This window comes from Marmota monax, unplaced genomic scaffold, assembly GCF_021218885.2.
Source record: "Marmota monax isolate L192 unplaced genomic scaffold, Marmota_monax_Labrador192_F-V1.1 WCK01_AAM20220418_F8-fsc00121, whole genome shotgun sequence".
Classification (NCBI taxonomy): domain Eukaryota; kingdom Metazoa; phylum Chordata; class Mammalia; order Rodentia; family Sciuridae; genus Marmota; species Marmota monax.
Genome location: NW_026693351.1, coordinates 1,599,143 through 1,617,981, shown reverse-complemented (window position 1 = coordinate 1,617,981; position 18,839 = coordinate 1,599,143). Strand labels below are relative to the sequence as shown.

Below are 18,839 nucleotides of genomic sequence, written 5' to 3'. Positions count from 1 at the left end.
TAGCACTCAGTAGTCCACAGTGCACAGTTGGGGTAAAAACTGAATACTTCAGATACTAGACTAACAATAAAACGGTTTTCTGGTTACATTAAAAAAAAAAAAAACAACTCTGTGTCTTTTGCTACAGATATTGAAGGGGTGTGTGGACGTGCTAATACATAGCAACCTAATCAAAGCACAAAGCTGTTAATACACATGTATCCAACTTATAATGATCAACAACAGAGGAAATAATCATTCTGTGCTAGTTGCTGTGGGTAGCACATTGAACAAGTTTAAACGTAGGCCCTTCTTTAGAGAGGCCTACATTTAAACTCTTAATTGCAATACAGTGTGATGTGCCACGTCTGTGTAGAGGTCAGTGAGGCCACAGAATATGTGAAGGTGCTGGTTAGTAAACTCTACAAAGGGAAGGCTAGTTAGAAAAATCACCCTGGGTAGAAGCCTTATTTCTGATTTAAAAAAAAAACACAAATTGTGGGGCTTTTAAAGATGATGTCTAGGGTAGTTTGCTGGAGAAAACCTCTGGCCATGAGCTTGCCCACTGCACTTCCTGCTTCCAACTCTGGGTCAAGGTTCTGGCTCTTGGTTGTGACAGGGATTAGGTTACAGTGAAGCTTTGGTTAAATAACTCCATTACTGCTAATGGATGTCATCAGCTAAATTATTGGTGGCGGAACATGGAGGTGCCACTGCAGGAGCCCCTAGCTGGTGTCCCCAGAATTGGCTGGACCTTCCAAGCGCACTTGGCCACATCTTAATTTTCTGAGGTTTCGGTAGAGCAGGTTTGTCCTTCCCTTTTCCTTACTTTGGCTTCGCCCTGGCCTACAGCCCACAACCCCAGCGCCGCTTCGCCCGCCCACGCCCAGCGTCCCCAGACCAGGTCCGGGCTCCTCCACTGCAGCAGCGGTCACGTGCAGCGTGTCCCGCCCGGGAAAGAAGGGAACGGCGGTGGGCGGGCCAGAGCTGCGGGGCCCGCCCCTCCGCGTGAGTCGGCTTCTTATTGGAGAAGTCTCCTTCCCGGCCTCCCGCGGCTTGGAAGGTCCGCTTCGGATTGGCCGATAGGCGCTAAGGGGGCGTGGCCTCGAGGCGGAGGGCGAGAGCGGAAGGGAGGGCGCGCTCCTGAGAGGAGGGGTTGCCTAGGCGACGCCGGGGGCGCGCTCGGGGGTGGAGAAGCTTGCCGGAGCTGCTCAATGACAAATCGGCTGGGGACGGCTGGGGTCCGGCCCCGGGAGGGGGCGGGGCGCGCTTAAGAGCTGCGGGCTGGGCGCGGACGGCCGAGGCGGCGCGGCCAGGGTCCCAGGTGAGGGCGCGGCGCCCGGGCAGGGTCCCCTCCGGGCGGGGTGGGGCGCGGGCTGGGGAAGTGGGTGCGCCGCCCAGTGCCCTGGAGCCTCCTGTCCCCGCGCTCTCCGCGGGGCTGTGCTTGGGCAGCGGCCGGAGACGTCGCTCCCCGGGGCCCGCGAAGGGCGAAGCCCGGGCAGCTGCCCCGCTCGGCTCCGGGAGGTCCACCCTGGGGAAAGCCTTGGGCCTCTCACCTCCGCTGGGGCTGAGGAAGTGGGGGCGGTGCCCCAGCCTCTCCCTGGTCGCCTCTCCTTCCCTTTTCCCACAAATGGCCACTGCTCCCACTTCCTGCCCTTTGGGTCTCCAGCCTGAGGGAGGTTCATTTCCTCAGTTCCTTAATTGCCGCTTTGCGCAGGAAAAGAGCGAAAAGTGTCGCAAAAACTTATTACCGTAGGAACTTGGGGTGGCTCGGGCCGGTTGCTAAAGTTTTTTGGTTTGCTGTTTATTTGGGGGTCTTGTCCCCTTGAGCACAGTCCCCTCACCGTCGTTCCATTCCGATGGGGTCTTGAAGCACCGTGACTTTAACTGCCCTGACCCGGCAGGCGACTCTGTTCTTGGAGTGTCGGTGGTTGGTTCAGATCAGTCGCTGCGCCCAGACTGCTAGTTTGAACAGTGCCCTTCCTCTCTCTGCGCACTTTCGGGTGACTCCCAGGAACGTCGGAACTTTGATGTTGGGACCGAGTGAGTCTTCTGGGGAGAAGTTGTACTGTCAGGTGGACTGATTTAGAATTGTCCCAGGAAGAGACTTGGCTGATTGTTCGTTTGAGTTATCTGTGACTTGACTTCAACCCTTGCAGAGCAGAGAACTTTCTGCCCTGTCCTAGTTTCCTAACCTCGTTTCTTCTTGTTAAGTTTTGGGGATGGATAGTTGGCACTCATTGGCAGGGGTATAGCATATTTTTTAGATGTGCAGATGACTGATGTCCTAAGCAGAGCAACAAGATTCTTGGATGTCAGACCTCAGAACAAGGCAGTGTTCCTTAAACCTGGAGCAGTAGAAGCATGGTTCTCAGAAATGGGGTGACCACGAAAGGTGGTGCTACATATTGGCAAGAACAAAAGACAGTTGAGTTTGTAGACCTGGGTTGAATGCTGGTTCTGGAACTTTATTAGTGGTCTTGATCTTGAGCATTCCCCCCCCCCCCAAGCTCCAGAATCAACTGTTAAAAAGTTGATAATAGTTTTTTAATCCTCATTGTCAGGATTAAATTAAATAGTAACTGTTTAAAGTGTGTGTGTGTGTGTGTTTTTTTTTTTTTTTTTTTTGTAGTTGTGTGTGGGGTGGGGGGAGTGGTTGCTTGATGTTTCCCAAGGGCAAGTGTATTAAGGTCTTGTTTGCCATGCTGTGGTGCTGTGCTGAGGTGGTAGAACCTTTAAGGGGTGGGGCCTAGTCGGAAGATTAGGTCTCTGGAGGGTGTGCCCATGAAGGGGATATTTGGGACTCCTGTGTATTCTTCCTCTTTTTGCTTCCCAGTCACCATTAGATGAGCAATTTGTTCCACCACACTCTCCCATCATAATCGAAACAGGCCTTAAAGCAACAGATTGACCAACCATGGTTTGAAATCTCCCACAGTGTAAGCCAGAGTAAACCTCTCTTCTTTTTAACTTTTTAACTTCTCAGGAATTTGTTACAGTAACAGAAAGCTAACACTGGAAGAAGCATCAGCTACTCTACTTTATTCTGACCACATCTTCTGGTCTTTCTTTCCTTTTTTGGAAAGGGAGAAAGAGAAAGTTCCTGAAATTGAATCCAGGGCCTCATGTATGCTAAGCATGCTCCATACCACTGAGCTACATCCCCAAACCCTTTTCTTCTGTTCACATTACTTCTCATTGGAAACAGCAGACACTCAGATCCTAGCAAGACTCTCCTATGTCTGAAGAGTAGACATTTCCCCAGAATTTAGTGTGGAAAAAGTGTCGATGTAAATTTCTGGGTATCTTTTGGGAAAATGGAACCTGGACACCTAAAGACAGGAAAACAAGAAATAAAACCTTAAGTGGAATTTGAAGAGGTCTTGGTGGAAGGTGGAAGAAGTGAAAAAAGTTCTAAATTCTTGCCTTGAAATTCTTCAAGTTTCTTGTCTGTAGAAGGCTGAGACTTCATGAAAAAGGTTAAACCTGAGCATGGAGGTGATCCTGAACCACACCACTCAGTCCCACTAGGCCTGCTGCATTCAGTTACTAAAGTCTTACCTACTCATCTCATTTGTGGAAGACAGAAACATCATTCGTGACCTTTTCTGAAAGCTAAATTTGGAGACAACATAACCACCTAGAACTACAGTTTGGAGGAGATATTGGTGAACTCTTAGAAAGTTTTCAGTGTAACTGGTCTCAAGATAAAATACAGAACTTCCACTTTTCATTGGCTCTAATTACTGGTAAACAGCCCCCTACTGTAGAACATTCAGGACACTTGGGGTTTTTGTGTATTTGTGTGTGTGTGTGTGTGTGTGTGTGTGTAGGGGGGTAAATGATGCATGTTGTTGAGAATTCTGAATGTTAGGGAGCCCAGAATACCAGGAAGAAGGGGACTCTTCCCTATTAGGGTGATTGGGTGTGTAAGAAGAAGAGAAATGGTTATTGGACATCCTTTATCTATTTGGCAGAGATCCACTGATCTAACCAATACCATATAAATATGTGGCCTTGAAGATTTGACAGTGAGCTATTTCCTTTAGCACCATGGTTCTTATGGAACTTAGGAATATAAACAGTGGTGTGTATGTCCACACATTCTTAGACATTCCAGAAAAGCAATGGGGCCAGTAGGCAAGAGGGTGTGTGAACTTTTAGTTGGCAAGAGGGAAAAGAAAGATATAGAGAACAGATATAGGAATCTGAGTGTGAAAGTGGGAAGGTAGGTAGATGTGGTTATTATGACAATTAGAAAATGACAGCCAACTCTCAAATCTAAGTTTATAGCACTTAAAGAAAAAAAAACTGCTTATACTTTTCCTGTCCTCTTGAGAGTCCCCCCGCCCCCTGCAGTGCTGGGGATTGAACCTGGGGACCTGGCATGCTAGGCAAGCACTCTGCCACTGAGTTACACCACAGCCTCAGTGTTTGCTCTTTTTTTTGAAATATAGATGCAGAGCCAGATGTGATGGTGCACATCTATTATCCCAGTGATGGGGGAGGCTGAGGCAGGAGGATCCCAAGTTCAAGGCCAGCCTGGGCAACTTAGGGAGATCCTGTCTAAAAATAAAAAGGGCTGGAGGTGTAGCTAAGTGGTAGAGCTACTCAATCCTCAGTACTAAAAAAAAAAATGCAGAAAAGGGGTTATTAATAGGTTATCCAAAAAAAACTGGTAATCTGCTATATTGTTGCCTTTGCTTTTTGTCGTTGCTTTATGGGTAACTTATAGCACATTTTCAGCCTACCAGATTGGTAATTGATATAGCAAGTCAGGCCTGATCTACACTGAACTATTCCAAGCTACATAATTTTACTTAGTATATGACACGAGTTAAAGGAAATACATCCACTGTCATGTATTTAAAAAATAAAAGCAATTTTAAAAAAAAGGAAATACAGAAGCTGCCCTGTGTGATTGGCTTCCTCTAAAGTTTATTTGCCTTTTGAGTTTTCTATTGGTGTGTAAAAAAAATTTCCCCAAATTTGGCAGTACTATAAACGTTAGTAATGATCTCACACAATATTTATTTAGTATTGTTTCACACAGTTTCTGAAGTTCATCTATTCAGTTGGTCAAGGGCTTTTGACTCAGATTCTCTCCCAAGGTCACCATTACCTGAAGGCTTGATGGCTGGAGGAACAGCTTCCAAGATGCCACACTCACATGGCTGAAGTCTCAGTTTCATACCACTCGAGCCTCTCTATATAGGCTACTTCACAAGATGGTAGCTAACTTTCTCCCCAAAGCTAGTGATCTGAGAGAGAATGTGTATCATAGTGATCAAGATGGAAGCTACAGTATCTTGGTATCTAATCTTGGAAATGACAGCCCATCACTTCTACCAGTACACAGAACAAACCTGATATATTGTGGGAAGGGACTATCTGAGGGACCTTTGGCATTCTTGGTGACTAGCTACTACTTTGTTTTGGCAGTAGTGGGGATTGAACGCAGGGGTGCTTTCCCTCTGAGCTTCATCCCCAATCCTATTTCATGTTTTATTTTGTTATTTGTTATCGGGTCTCCCTAGGTGGCTGAGGCTGGCCTTGAACTTGCAGTTCTCCTGCCTCAGCCTTTTGAGTAGCTGGAACTACAGGCATGGGCCACAATACCCAGCTTACTTTTTTTTTAACATTTGGACCAGACATTATTGAAAAAAATCTTTAAGATGATTAGTAAAGTGTGTAGTACTGTAGGAGATTAAAACACAGCTGGAGTTTTTGCTATTCTAAAAACTTTTGGTAGTATACTTGAAACTTTTTGTTCTTTCTTCTGGTTCTTCATTGTCAGATGCTAGAATTAATTAGCCAAATATGCAGTTGCTTTGGAAATTAGAAATTTAAATTTTGCTTGTCCCTAAACCAAATGGAACAGCTGAGATTTTTTTAACCCTAAAACAAGTTGGTTAAAAAAAAAAAAAAACCTATTGCCAAAGTGATTTCCTTGATGAACAGCTTAAAATTAGTCATTAATGATTTGTGTATTCTTAAAAATAAAGCTCATTGGCAAAGTAGCCAAAAAGTTTTGGAGAATTTAAGCCCTCTCTCCTCGCCTGCATAATTTAAATCTTTGGACAATGTTTATTTGCCTAGCAATTCTTCAGTTCTCTCTCAGCCCTCACACATTTTAATTATCCACTTGGGTAGAAGGACTTCATTCTTCAGCATCCACATGAAATCTTCCTGAGTGACTACAGGTCAGGAACAGAGTTTAGGAAACCCATGCCTGTGGCCCGGCTAATTAATACACCTCCCTGTTTCCTTTCATCTCTGAAATTTCTACAGTTCTAATATTTTCATGTAACAGATCTGTTTGAATGAAGCATATTTATAACAGGATCTCATTAATCATGTTCAATTGCAAGAATTGCACTTGTTCTTTGTAACCCGTTTGAGTCACAATCAGGCAGAAAAGTCACACAATTTGCATTTCCTCTGCTTCCTATTTTTGGCCCCATTCCCATCCTCTGTCCTAATTTATGAGCTGGTTCCTTTCTTTTTTTTTGCCCTACCTTTCCCACAATCCCCCTTCTTCCTTCCGCAGGAAGGGATTGGTGGCCAGTCACTTATTGTTGGTTAGCCGGTCCTATTGTTAGGAATGGGTTCTATTTTATTTTTGTGGTGCTGGGGATTAAATCTAGGGCCTCACACATGCTAGGCAAGTGCTCTGCTATTGAGCTATCTCCCCAACCTTTAGGAATGAATATTAGGTAATGGAGTAGCTCTATTAATAGTTGCATATTGAGACTTTAAAAAAAATCTCAAGTTATATCTGTTCAGTAGTTGCTGCCATTTTTAAATGTCCTAACTGTTCTAAATCTAGCCACTTTCCCCATGTCCCCTGTTTTCCACTCCATAGCTAGAGTGACCTTTTCAACATGCAGGCACAGTGATGCCTGGTGGAAAAACTTCCGTGGCTTTCCAGTGCCTGTGGGGTCTTGAGTGGTGTGGCCCTTCCTTGCCTCTTGAGTCTTATTGCCTCTTTCTCTCTGCTTCAGAAAGTCACAAAGGTCTTTCTTCAGCTTCTGATCTGTATCTCTTCCCTTTTGCCTTGGGTCTTCCTGAATTCTCCAAGGGGGAGAAGAGCATGTGAATGGAACCGTAGGTAGGAAGCACTTAGCGTGTAGATGGGACTGAAGGAAGCCTGGCTGGACAAAGGCCTTTCAGGCCCCGGCCCAGGGAGGGTTTAGGTTCTAGTCACGGTGGGCCATTAGACCAGGAAGCACACTGTCACTTACATCCTTAAAAAATTGCACCACGGGCTGTGTGGAGAGCAGATTGGACTGGAGAGGGGCTAAGGTGCCAGCAAAGAGGAGTCCCCTGGGGAGCTGTGGCTGGGATCTGGCTGTGGCAGAGAAGGTGGACTGAGTGGTTGGGTTTGAAGAGTATTTTGGAGGTGAAATCAATAGAACTTGTCACAAATTGAGTTGGGGAATCAAAAATAACCTTCAAGTTTCTGGTTCTTATGACAGCTTGGGTACCCCGGGGTGGTTTGGTAGCTATTAGATGGGGAGAGGAGAGTGGAGAAGGAGCAGCCTTAAGGGGGAAGAATCAACAGTTCTATTTTGGGCCTAAGTTTGAGATTCTTGTGAAACAGCCAAGACGGGTGGCAGGAAGGCAGGGGGGTCTGGGTTGCATCTGAACAGTTTGCAAGCTGCACAGAAAGCCCTGGAAGGGATGCCCTTGCCTAGGGAGAGGGTCGAGAGACAGGAAGGGTGGGTGTCTGAGGAGGAGGACTGAAATGTAGAAGCCAGGTAAAAGAGGAAGAGGCCTGTAAACGTGGAGGAAGGCGCAGAGAAGTGAGAAGCCCTCCAGGAAATGTGAGTGTAGGTGCTGGAAGGGAAAGGCACTCTGAGGCACGCTGTGCACTGGCCTCCGAGGCCTTCCCTCTTCCAGACAAGACTTCATTGCAGCTGCTCTGTGCTCATTTTTAAACAGGGGAGAGGTTGGAGAGGAGAGGGAGACAAGTTTTCTTTGGAGTTGGTTACATGGTATTTGTTGGTGACCTTGACAAGACCAGTTTCTGTGAGGTTATGTGAGGGAGTAAGTCAGATTAGAATGAGAAGTAAGAGGAGGAAGCACAGGCCCTTGCTATTCAGAGTGGGATCTGTGGGCCCAGAGCAGCAGCTGACGTAGGTGCCTAGTGCAGAAGCTTGGAGTCCACCCAGACCTGCTCATTCCAAATACGTGTTTAATAAGATCCCCAGCTCATTTGTTGCTACATTAGAGTTTGAGAAGCTTTGGTGCAATGGTTTGGGGATATAGCTCAGTTGGTAGAGTGCTTGCCTTGCATGCACAAGGCCCTGGGTTCAATCCCAACACCACCAAAAAAAAAAAAAAAGTTGGTGTGCTGGATGCCTGGTATTCAGTGTGGAGGGCTTGGGGCTGTGGGACCTTTAAGAGGGAAGGCCTGCGGGGGATGGTTGACTCGTAGGTGAGGGACCCGTGCTGCCCTTAGAAAAGAGCACGGTTCTTGTGGGACCTTGGGTTAGAAAAAGAGTGAGAATGACCCTTCCCTGTTCTCTGACTTGTGTTCCTGCCATGATTCCCTCCTTCTTGAGGCCCTCACCAGAGGCCAAAGAGATGAGGCTGCCTGATCTTGGACTTTCAGCCTCCAAAACCATGAGCGAAATGAACCTCTTCTTTATGTATGACCCAGCCTCAGGTATTTTGTTTTAGCAATAGAAGGTAGACTAATACGATTAGTATAGTTAGCCAGACAGTTCCGAATAGTTGGTTAGCTGGAGGGACCTAGGGGATCAGGGTGTGTGTGTTTAGGATGAAGATGGAAAGTAGTTGTCTCTTTTGCTCTGGGGATGATTCTGTAGAGAGGAGAAGACTGGCCAGGGAGAAGACAACCACCTGTTTATGGGTGATGGCTTCTGTGTTCTTGGGAAAATGAGGCAAGGTCATCTGTCAAGAATGGAAAAGTGGAGGGAGTAAGGGAAAGATACAGTGAGATTTCTAGAACATGTGGAGTGATCGCCCAGGACTGGTTGTGATCATAAATGCATTGAAAGTGAATTCTGTGAGCCTGGTGACAGGATTTCATTTTTTGCCAGGTCAGGTGTGGCAAGGAGAGCAGTGATTTGGCTGAGCCTCCAGCAGGAGCAGGAGGTAAGGTGCTGGGGAGAGGGGCCTCATAGGTGAAGGAGGGCCGTGGAGCCCAGAGGGGGTTGATGGGCAGAGAGAACCTGCTGGAGGCCAATGCCTGCAGGTGTCAGGAGGCCAGAGAATTCTGGCAGGGCTATTTGTAAATAGCAGAGAGCTGGAAGGATCAGGCTGGAGGCGAGAGGAGAGAACTGTTTGGAGATGGTGAAGTTCAGGGTATGACCACGGCTGTGTTGGGGAGAATGAAGGAAAAGGGTTTTGGAGAAGAGAAGGTCCAGCCTCTGAGAGCCCTTTGCTGGGTCATCCGAGTGGGTGTAGAAGTCACTGAGGAGGATGACGGAGCTGGGGTAGGAGGAAGTCTGTGAAACAGAAGCGGATGTCCCTAATAAATGCGGGAAGTAACCAGGAGGTCTGGAGCTGATAGTAACAGAGAGGGGACTGGGTATCACCACTGGGAAGTCCAGGCCTCAGAGATGCAGCTTCTGCCACAGGAGGGGACAGGGGAGCCACTGAACTGGAATTGAAGGAAGAGAAGGAGGAAGGACACTTATCTGGTTCCCTGTGGCCTGGAGGCACATGGTGTGAGAGGTCACATGGCTGCTATTTAACACGTGGCATCCCCAGGGCACACCCAGGTATCAGGCAAAGCTAGAGTTGAGAACATTTTTAGAAGAGGTAGAGGCTCCTGAAGGCTTTGCTGGTGTCCCTGAGGGTACAGGAAATGCGGGGTTAGTCATTTCAGGGGTTGGATGCAGTTCTCTTGGGCTGAGTCCTAGTAATGAGGACCCTTTCAGTGACTTGGTCAGAGAGATGTTCAGGGGTGTGCCACCCCTTGGAAAAGGGTGGGTCTCCTCCAGAATTGTCCTTCCCAAGTCTTGGCAGGGAGGAGCCTCTGCTGCACAAGATCCCCTCATGCATCACGCACTGCTGCAGAGGGAAGGGGATGAAGGGCTTTCTGTTAGAGCAGTTCCAGAAGCTGCTGGGTGAAGTTAGGATAGGCATGTCCTACAGTGCCCGTTGAGCCGGTGTGGTGGCGTGCACCCATAGTCCCAGCCACTCAGGAGTGAGACAGGAGGATCGCTTGAACCCCTGGAATTCCAGGCCAGCCTAGGCAATATGGCAAGACCCTGTCTCAAAATCAACAAAAAATGTCCATTGGTGATACCTCTGAAGGGAATGACATTGTCTTTCTGGGTGATGGAGAATAAAGAAGGGTGTCAAGGACCAGTGCTGATGGGAATACACCTACGCTTGTTTCTGTGTTGACCGTGCATTTGGTATGGATCCCCATTTACTCCTGCCTGGTTGATCTGTGAGGTGGGCAGTGCAGATCTTGGCCTTGTTCTTCAGGTGGTGACTGAGGCCCAGGTGATGAAGTGTCTTGCCTCTGTGGCCAGTAGGGGGTGAGTGGCTGAGGCTAGAAGGCAGGCCTCTTCCTCACTAGTGTACGTGCTGGACACTGGGCGGCCTCTGAATGAAGAAACCTCCCTGCCCTGCCTCTGCATTCTTTAAGGACAAGCAGCTTATCCTGACTTAGTGTAGACTTGGCTCCAAAGCTAATGTCTTTCTTACAGCTTTCTAGAAGTTTAGAGTTGATAGAAAGCAGTGCCATACTTATTCAGAACTTATTTTGACATGCATCTCCTAATTTGATCTCCATAACAACCTGAGGAGAGAGCTATCCTATACTGAGGCCAAGAAATGTTGAATAACCAAAGTTGTTAGCTTCTTAATGGCAGACTTCAGGCTTAAGTCGAAAATTGTTTTCCTGGCTTATACTGTAGTTGATATATAACTACTTTTCAAAAAAAATATAGTAAAACATACATACATAACATTTACTATTTTAACTATTTTTAAATGTATACTTGAGTAGCATTAAGTTGTATTCACATGGTTTGCAACCATCACCACCACCATCCATCTCTAGAACTTTCTCATCATCCCATATGAAACTCTGTACCCATTAAACAACAAGTGCCCATTTCTCTCTAACTCCAGGCACTGGCAACCAGATGCTACTTCCTGTCTCTGAATTTGACTATTCTGGGTGTCTCACGAGACTGTCCAGTATATGTGCTTTTGTGTCTGGTTTATTGCACTCAGCAGAATGTCCTCAGGTTCATCCATGTCGTAATGTGTGTCAATTTCCTTTCTTTTAAGGCTGAATAATGATCTGTTGCAGCTGCAGGCCACATTTTGCTTATCTGTTGATGGACACTTGGGCTGTTTCCACCTTTGGGCTATTGTGAATAATACTGCTGTGAACATGGATGTGAAAATATCTGTCCAAGTCCTTGCATCGTTATTTTGGGTGTATAATGACTATTTTTTGTCATACATTTCCTCTCAGGTCTTTGTATTTGTCTCTTGGGGGGCAGGTAACTGGGGATTGAACTTGGGGGCACTCAACCACTGAGCCACATCCTCGATTCTATTTTGTATTTTATTTAGAGACAGGAGCTCACTGAGTTGCTTAACGCCTCACTTTTGCTGAGGCTGGCTTTGAACTCGTGATCCTTCTTCCTCAGCTCCTGAGCTGCTGGGATTACTGGCATGTGCCACAGTGCCTGGCTTGTCTCTCTCTTTAGTGAGCTTTCTGACCCCATAGCTCTGGGTCCCTGTAATAAGTTTCAGTATTTCAAGCCATATTTGAAGGGCTCCACCACCCCACCCCAATCTTGGGAGCAGCAGACAGTGTAGTGGCTCAGAGTGTGGACTCTAAACCCATGACTTCAGGCAAGTTATGCCAGCTGTGGGAGGACCCACTTACACTGGGAGGATCCACTTAGACTGGGCAGGTCAGCTGCCAGGGGTGTCTAGGAAGGTGATGGAGGAAATATTTCAGTAAAGGGTGCAATTATAGATGACCCTCTTGGTCTTTCTTAAGGAGCAAGAGCAGTTGTGGCAGAAGGACTAACATGTGCCTCGGGGCATACATGAGAAGCTTCTGATAAGAGATTCAGAGCTATTATCTTTTGTTCTAGTTAATTTTTCTAAATATTTATTTTTTAGTTGCAGTTGGACACAATGCCTTTATTTTATTTATTTATTTTTTATGTGGTGCTGAGGATCGAACCCAGGGCCTCGAACGTGCTAGGCGAGTGCTGTACTGCTGAGCCACAACCCAACCTCTTGTTCTAGATTTTTAAAATTTTTTTTGTTAACCTGGGTTTATTTTTATTTTTATTTTTTTTGGGGGGGATGGGACAGATAAAAGAGGTGTTCATTAGGGGACAGAAATACCTAAAACAAATTTCCTTAGGCACACAGCAGTGCTAATTTTAATTGTTTTATAGCTCTAATTTTAGGAAATAAAAGCCCCAAATTAACAAGGAACTTAGGTTGTTTAATTCAGCTTCCTCATTTTTGTAGACATGGAAACTGAGTCACGCCTGTAAGTGCATTAAAAGTATTTCCTGGTGCTAATGACAATAGCAGCTACTCAGGGAAGGGGAATTGGACCAGGGAGGGCACTGGCCCCAAGTGAGTTCTGGTAAGAGACTGAGAGGCCTGGCCCATCGTGGCTGTGCTTGGGCTGGGAGCCAGAGGGGTCCTGCGCATGAGTGAAGCAGGTGCAGGAAGACAGGAGTGGCCTCCTCTGCCCTGGCAGACAGTGCAAGCGCCTTCCAAAAGCACCGGCCTTCGTCAGTGCCAGCCAATTGCCTGGATTTAGGAACGTCAGACTTCTGATTTTTCAAGCGATGCCAGAAATTTGGACTTGTATGTAAAATTCCCTTTAAAAATGTTAATAATTAAATCAATTTTTAAAAGGCACTGTGTGAGCAAACAAAGCATGCCTGTAGGCCACCAAATTTTACAAATTGGCAGCTCTGTTTTTTGCCAAGTGGTGAAAGCTGATCTATAGCAAGATAGAGACAGAGCCAGCACACGGAGGGAAGCAGTGACAGTCTTGGCAGCGTGCAGGGCTCTGATTCCAGCTGCCCCCAAGTCCCAGCCGTGTCTTCAGCCTCCTTCCTGTGCTGTGGATTTTTTGTTTGTTTGTTTGTTTGTTTACTTTCTCTTCAAAAACTTTGTTTTTTTCTTTGTATCAGTAATATACACTAGTATTTTCCTGGTAAATCCTTCTGGATATATGAGTTTATTTACCTTATGTTTCTTTTTCATGGGAATTTTTAAACATATACAAAGGTTCAGAGAATGGCACAATGAATTACTTTATCCCTATCGGGTCAGTGTCAGTGATCACTTTATAGCTAATTTTATTATTTCACCTCTATCTCTATTCACTCTCTTTCTCTTGATAATTTTGAAGCAGATCCTGCACATCATTTAACCTCATTACAAATGAGGTTAAATGAGGCATTTAAAAAAATTAAAACACTAATTCCTTAATATTATTAAATCCAGCCAGAATATCTGATTTCCTCAATTTTCTTATTTTATTTAAATTAGGATCCAAAAAAGGCTCTGTTTCAACTGATTGATAGTCTCTTGGGTCTATTAATTTATAGGCTCCTTCTCTATTTCTCTTTCCCCTGAATTTGTTTACTGGAGAAATTAGGTGCTTTGTTCATGGAGCTTCCTGTAGTTTACATATGGCTGGTGTGCATCTCTGTGGTGGTGTTTAACATGTTCCTGGAACTGCTGTTAATTGGTGGCTTGATTAGAAGAAGTTTTTATTTTTCCAATACCATATCATTGATGTTCTATCTTTTTCAAGATGCTCATTTATGCTAGCTTGTCTTTTTTTTTTTTTCTTTTGAGACAGGATTTCACTATGTTGTCCCTATGCTGGTCTTGAACTCCAGGGCTCAAGTGATCTTCCTGCTTTAGCCTCCTGAGTGGCTAGGACTTCAGGCACATGCCACCACACCTGGGTTAGCTGCCATTAATGCTCTTTTTGTGGTGTTAGCTGCCTTCCATGCTCAATAGCATGAGAAAGTGTAAAAAGGTGCTGCCCAAATTCTTCCATTCCTTGGTTTGTGAGATTATTTCTAGAAGGAAAGCCTTTGCTTCAGCTGTTAGTTACCCAGTGGTATAGTTTGCATAGGAGAAGTAAGGTGCATTTTTGATTCTTTCCTTGTTATTTGCCTATTTTTAACATAATGAGTTGTTACCTCCAGAGGTGACAAATGAAGTGCTTTTTAAGTTGCACGTGAACAAATTTGATTTGTTTCAATCTGTTGCAGTTATTTTTATTGATCTTTAATTGCCTCTCTGACTAGTCTCTTCAAATTGGCTCCTGAGTACCTGTGTGTGGGCAAGTGTCTATTTTTAATTTATTGTTATTTTTGGTAGCTAATAGTGTTTATTGTTGAACTGCATTAAAAACCTCTGAGGAAGGCTGCTGCTTTAAATGCTGCCCTTCTGGACAGCATTTCCTTAATGGAACGTTGATGAGAAACATGGAGTATGTGTAAAGGAAAATTGTTTAAAACGTGTCCTCCTCCTCTTAAAACGCTTCACTCATCATTCATCCATCCCTTTATTCATTCTCCGGGCATTTGTAGGTTTCTAATGCACTGTAGGTCAAAGCTGTCCCTGGAGATTCACATGTGATCAAGATACAGCTTCTGTGCCACAAACTGGACATGACCATGTTATAGATAGCTACAGGGTTTGTGTTGTGTCAGATTAACAGTGTGTAGGGATTCAGGGAAGGAGAGGGGGACACTCATAGATGCAGTTCCTAGGTTGGTGATCTTGTCACAACTACGTAGTAATTTGGTATTAGATGCTAAGAGAAAGACTCCAGATTGATTTTCAATACTAGTGGAGAATGAGGTCTACTGGACAAACAATGCCACTGAATTTTACTTTTAAATCATGTAGCATTTCTAAACCCTGAGAGTCATCTTGTTTCCTGTGCCACTTCATATTTGAGAGAGTTATTTTTTGGGGAAAAGTCCTTCATGACCATAATTTAGGTGGAGATTTTCCTAATTTGGATTCTAACAGGAAGTGGTATAAACAATTCAAATTTGCCTTGGCACTCACCTAGCAGGGGGCTGCATAAACTTCACAGTGCAGAGGACTTCCCTGGAGACTTTGTTAAAGTTCAGAGCCTGGTTCACAGGCCTAGGGTACAGCCTGAGAGTCCGCATTTCCCATAGGCTCCTGGGTGTGACTTAAAATGCAACCCAGACCCCGAATGTAAACATCTTTGTAATAATTTCTCCACAGACTGTAGGGACTTAATAAGGAAAAAATTCCTGGTAAATTTTTGTGTTATTCAGCTGTTAAATTTTTAAAATCAAACTTTAATATTCTATTAATTTTATAAAATTCATCATATAATCACATTGATTTTAAAAATTTAAATGAAATGGAAATGTGTACAATAAAATTGAAGTTATCTCACTGGCATTATCTGACACCATTGTTGCCAGTATTAACAGTGTATATTATCATAATTATACATATATATTTTTTAACAATAACATTACATTTTGTAAAACTTTTTTTTTTTCCCACTTAATGATACATCTTCACATTTTTCTAGGTCAATACATACAGATTTTCCTCTGTAGTTGTGTATCTAAAATTTGGTTTTATTATAATATATGCAAGTATTCCTATTGGTGGATGTTTTTCAGATTATTAGAGTATTCTGTGTAATCACAAAAAATCATTCTTATAAGGATATATGTCCATTTTTATAGAATACTTTCCTACAAGTTTTAGATTTTTAAATTTTTAATTGATTTTTGTTGACTTTTCTTCCCCAAAAGGTTGTTGCAATTAATATTATGATCAACAGTATCCATTTCTCCAAATTCTTGACAGTACTTCTTAAATTTACCCAAGCTGATGTTTTATTTGCATTTCCTTGAGTAACAGAGAAATTGGATATGGCTTTATATATTTATTTATGAGCTGTGTTCACTTTCTTTCCTGTGAGTCACTTCTTAAATTTTTTATCTATTAAAAAACCTAGGTTGTTTCCAGGTGCAGCATACCCCTGTAATCCCAGCGGCTCGGGAGGCTGAGGCAGAAGGATCATGAGTTCAAATCCAGCCTCTGCAACTTATTAAGGCACTAAGCAACTCAGTGAGACCCTGTTTCTAAATAAAATACAAAATAGGGCTGGGGATGTGACTCAGTGGTCAAAGGCCCCTGCGTTCAGTCCCCAGACCCCCCCCCCAAAAAAAAAAACAAAAAAAAAACTTGGGTTGTTTGGCTTACTGGTTTGCAGGAACTTTTTATATTTTACAGATACAGTTTCGTCATATGTTGCAAATATTTTCTCCCAGTGTGTCTGTTGCTCAGTATGTATACTTCTCCCTTGCTCTTCATTTTTTTTTTCATTTTTATGGCTGTTTAATTTAAACTTTCTTGCCATGTTCAATTCCCTGCATTTTTCCATTATTACTTCCTATTGGGAACACTCTTTTGAAGAAAATACAGAAGTTGAGTGTTTGTCTTCTTCACTGAGCTTTTATAAATAAAGCTGAGTTTTCCTTGTTAGCCTAATGTCCAAGCACATAACCTACAGTTATAGTCCACCAAATATAGTATCACGTGAAATAGTATTGAACTGGAAATAACCAATAGTAATTGCTTAATGAAAGTGCCCCCCCGCCCTCCGTCATGTTCTTGTTTTACTGTGTGGGACAAAAATGGCTCCTGGAACCTTTGTAGAGCTACATGTGCAGTGTCCTTGGGGGCTGTGGACACATCTGGGGATATTTTCCAGGATACATGAATTTTTGGGGGGGCCCGGGGGAATGAGTTTCCTCTAGGCCCTTCACCTTCACATCTCTTTCTTTAACTGCTCGTGTCTGAGTGTTGTGGAAGGAGCTCAGGGATGAGATTCTTAGTACCAGAGCTTGGCCCTTCTTTGGCAAGGGAATTTTTTTTAGGTAATTGTCATCCAGTTCCTGTTAATTACCTTTAATGTGATTAACAATCACCTGGAAGAGCCAGGGACTGTGGCACATGTCTGTAATCCCAGAGGCTGAGGCAGGAGGATTGTAAATTCGAGACCAGCATCAGCAATTTAGAGAAGCCCTTAAGCAATTTAGCAAGGCCCTGTCTCAAAATAAAAGGGCTGGGGGTGTGATTCAGTGGTTAAGAAAGGGCCTCTGAGTTCAATCCCTGGTGCAAAAGAAAGAAAAATCACCTGAAAGAGTTCTTTTTGTTTGTTTTTGCTCTGAACTATTGAGAATAAGTTGTATAAATCATGACTTTATTTCTAAGAATATGGATATTCTCTTCTATGAATATAGTCCAATTATCAACATCAGCACATTTAACATTGATATACTACTCGAATCTTGAATCTATTCTTGTATTCCAAGTTTGTCAAGATCAGGGTCTGTCTGATGTGTCCTTATGGCTAAATGTCCTGGAGGTGCATGATGTCTACCTGCCCCACCTTGGCATTATTAATTTTGATCATGTGATCAAAGTATTGTCTGATTTTGCCATGCCATACTTACTGTTTTTCCCCCTTGTAACTAATAAGTAAATCTGGAGAGACATTTTAAGATCATGCAAATCTTTTCCTCGTCCAATCCTTCACGTAGGTTTAGCATCCACTGATGAGTCTTGCCTGCCAGTCTTTAAACTGTTGTGAAATACTAATTTTCCAATTCAGGTGTATCCTCTGCATTTTCCAGGTGGCCCTTGGCTTTCTGTAAGCAAGGGCCCTCCCTTTTCCTTTAATATTTATTTTAGGTCTAGATTCATGGATTCCTGATTTTTCAATAATCTGTTTCAATACTGTCTTTAATTACTTGGGTGCTAAAAGTGTCTCATATTTGTGCTTGTTATTTAAAGGAATGTTGAGTTATTTAAAGGATTTTTGATTGTTATTTAAAGGATTGAATACCTGGATAACATTGTGGGAGACTCAGATATTATGGTTGTAACCTACGAGTAGCGAGTAGCGTCCAGGTTACCTTCATTCATATTGTCTGGAGAAAAAGTGCTACATTCAGTTCCTTGGGTGTGTCGCATGGGGGAGTGTGCTGTGTGCTTTCGCATATTGTATTACCCAGCATATTGGATTTTATGAGGGGTCAGGGAGAGCTGGTGTCCCCTAGGTTTTCTCATTGTTACTTGTGTTTCATGACAGCCCTATGATACAGGCAACGTGGCAGTTGGATTCTATTACCAGCATATTTCTTCTTTGCTTAAATTAAAAGAAAGACTAATGACTATTGTCAGCCTGTCAGACTAAAATTCACTGGAAACACCCTTTCCTCTTAACACTTGGATAGTTTTATGTACTGAGATTTGCTTTCAAAATATATTTTACTTCTCAAGTGAATGTGTGTTCTGGTATTTGGCTTTATGCTATGATATTATTGTATCATAGAACATATGTAGAAAAATCATTTCTAAGCTCTTTTGCCTCTTTCCTAAGCCAACTAAGCAAAGCATTCTTAGTTTGGAATGTCTTGTTTTTCTTTTCTTTCTTTCTTTTTTTTGAGGGGGGTACTCGGAATTGAACCTGAGGTCACTTAACCACTGAGCCTCATCCCTAACCCTTTTTTTTTTTTTTTTGTATTTTATTTAGAGACAGGGTCTTGCTGAGTTGCTTAGGGCCTTGCTAAGTTGCTGAGGCTGGCTTTGAACTCATGATCCTCCTGCCTCAGCTTCTCAAGCCACTGGGATCATAGGCATGCGCCACCACACCTGGCCCCTGTAAGGTCTTTAAACTTTTCAAAATATTTGTAATTTTCCAGAATAAACTGTTAGGGAAAAGGATGCCTGTATTTTCTTTTTTAAATATTTTTCCAGTTGTCAATGGACCTTTATTTATTTATTTATAT

The 18,839-nt window shown here is 43.7% G+C and overlaps 1 protein-coding gene across 3 annotated transcripts in view; it reads left to right on the top strand.

Annotated features, from left to right (window-relative positions):
- Nucleotides 1–1,170: 1,170 nt before the first annotated feature.
- The window catches only part of Ralb (RAS like proto-oncogene B), a 42,155-nt gene continuing 24,486 nt past the window's right edge, over nucleotides 1,171–18,839 (top strand). The window contains exons 1-2 of one of the 3 annotated variants that reach the window (XM_046456863.2): nucleotides 1,233–1,303; nucleotides 9,048–9,102. The gene's annotated coding sequence lies outside the window, so the exon portion shown is untranslated. Of the gene's footprint in view, nucleotides 1,304–9,047; nucleotides 9,103–18,839 lie in introns of all 3 variants that reach the window. The other 2 variants (XM_046456864.2, XM_046456866.2) reach the window with 2 other exon arrangements.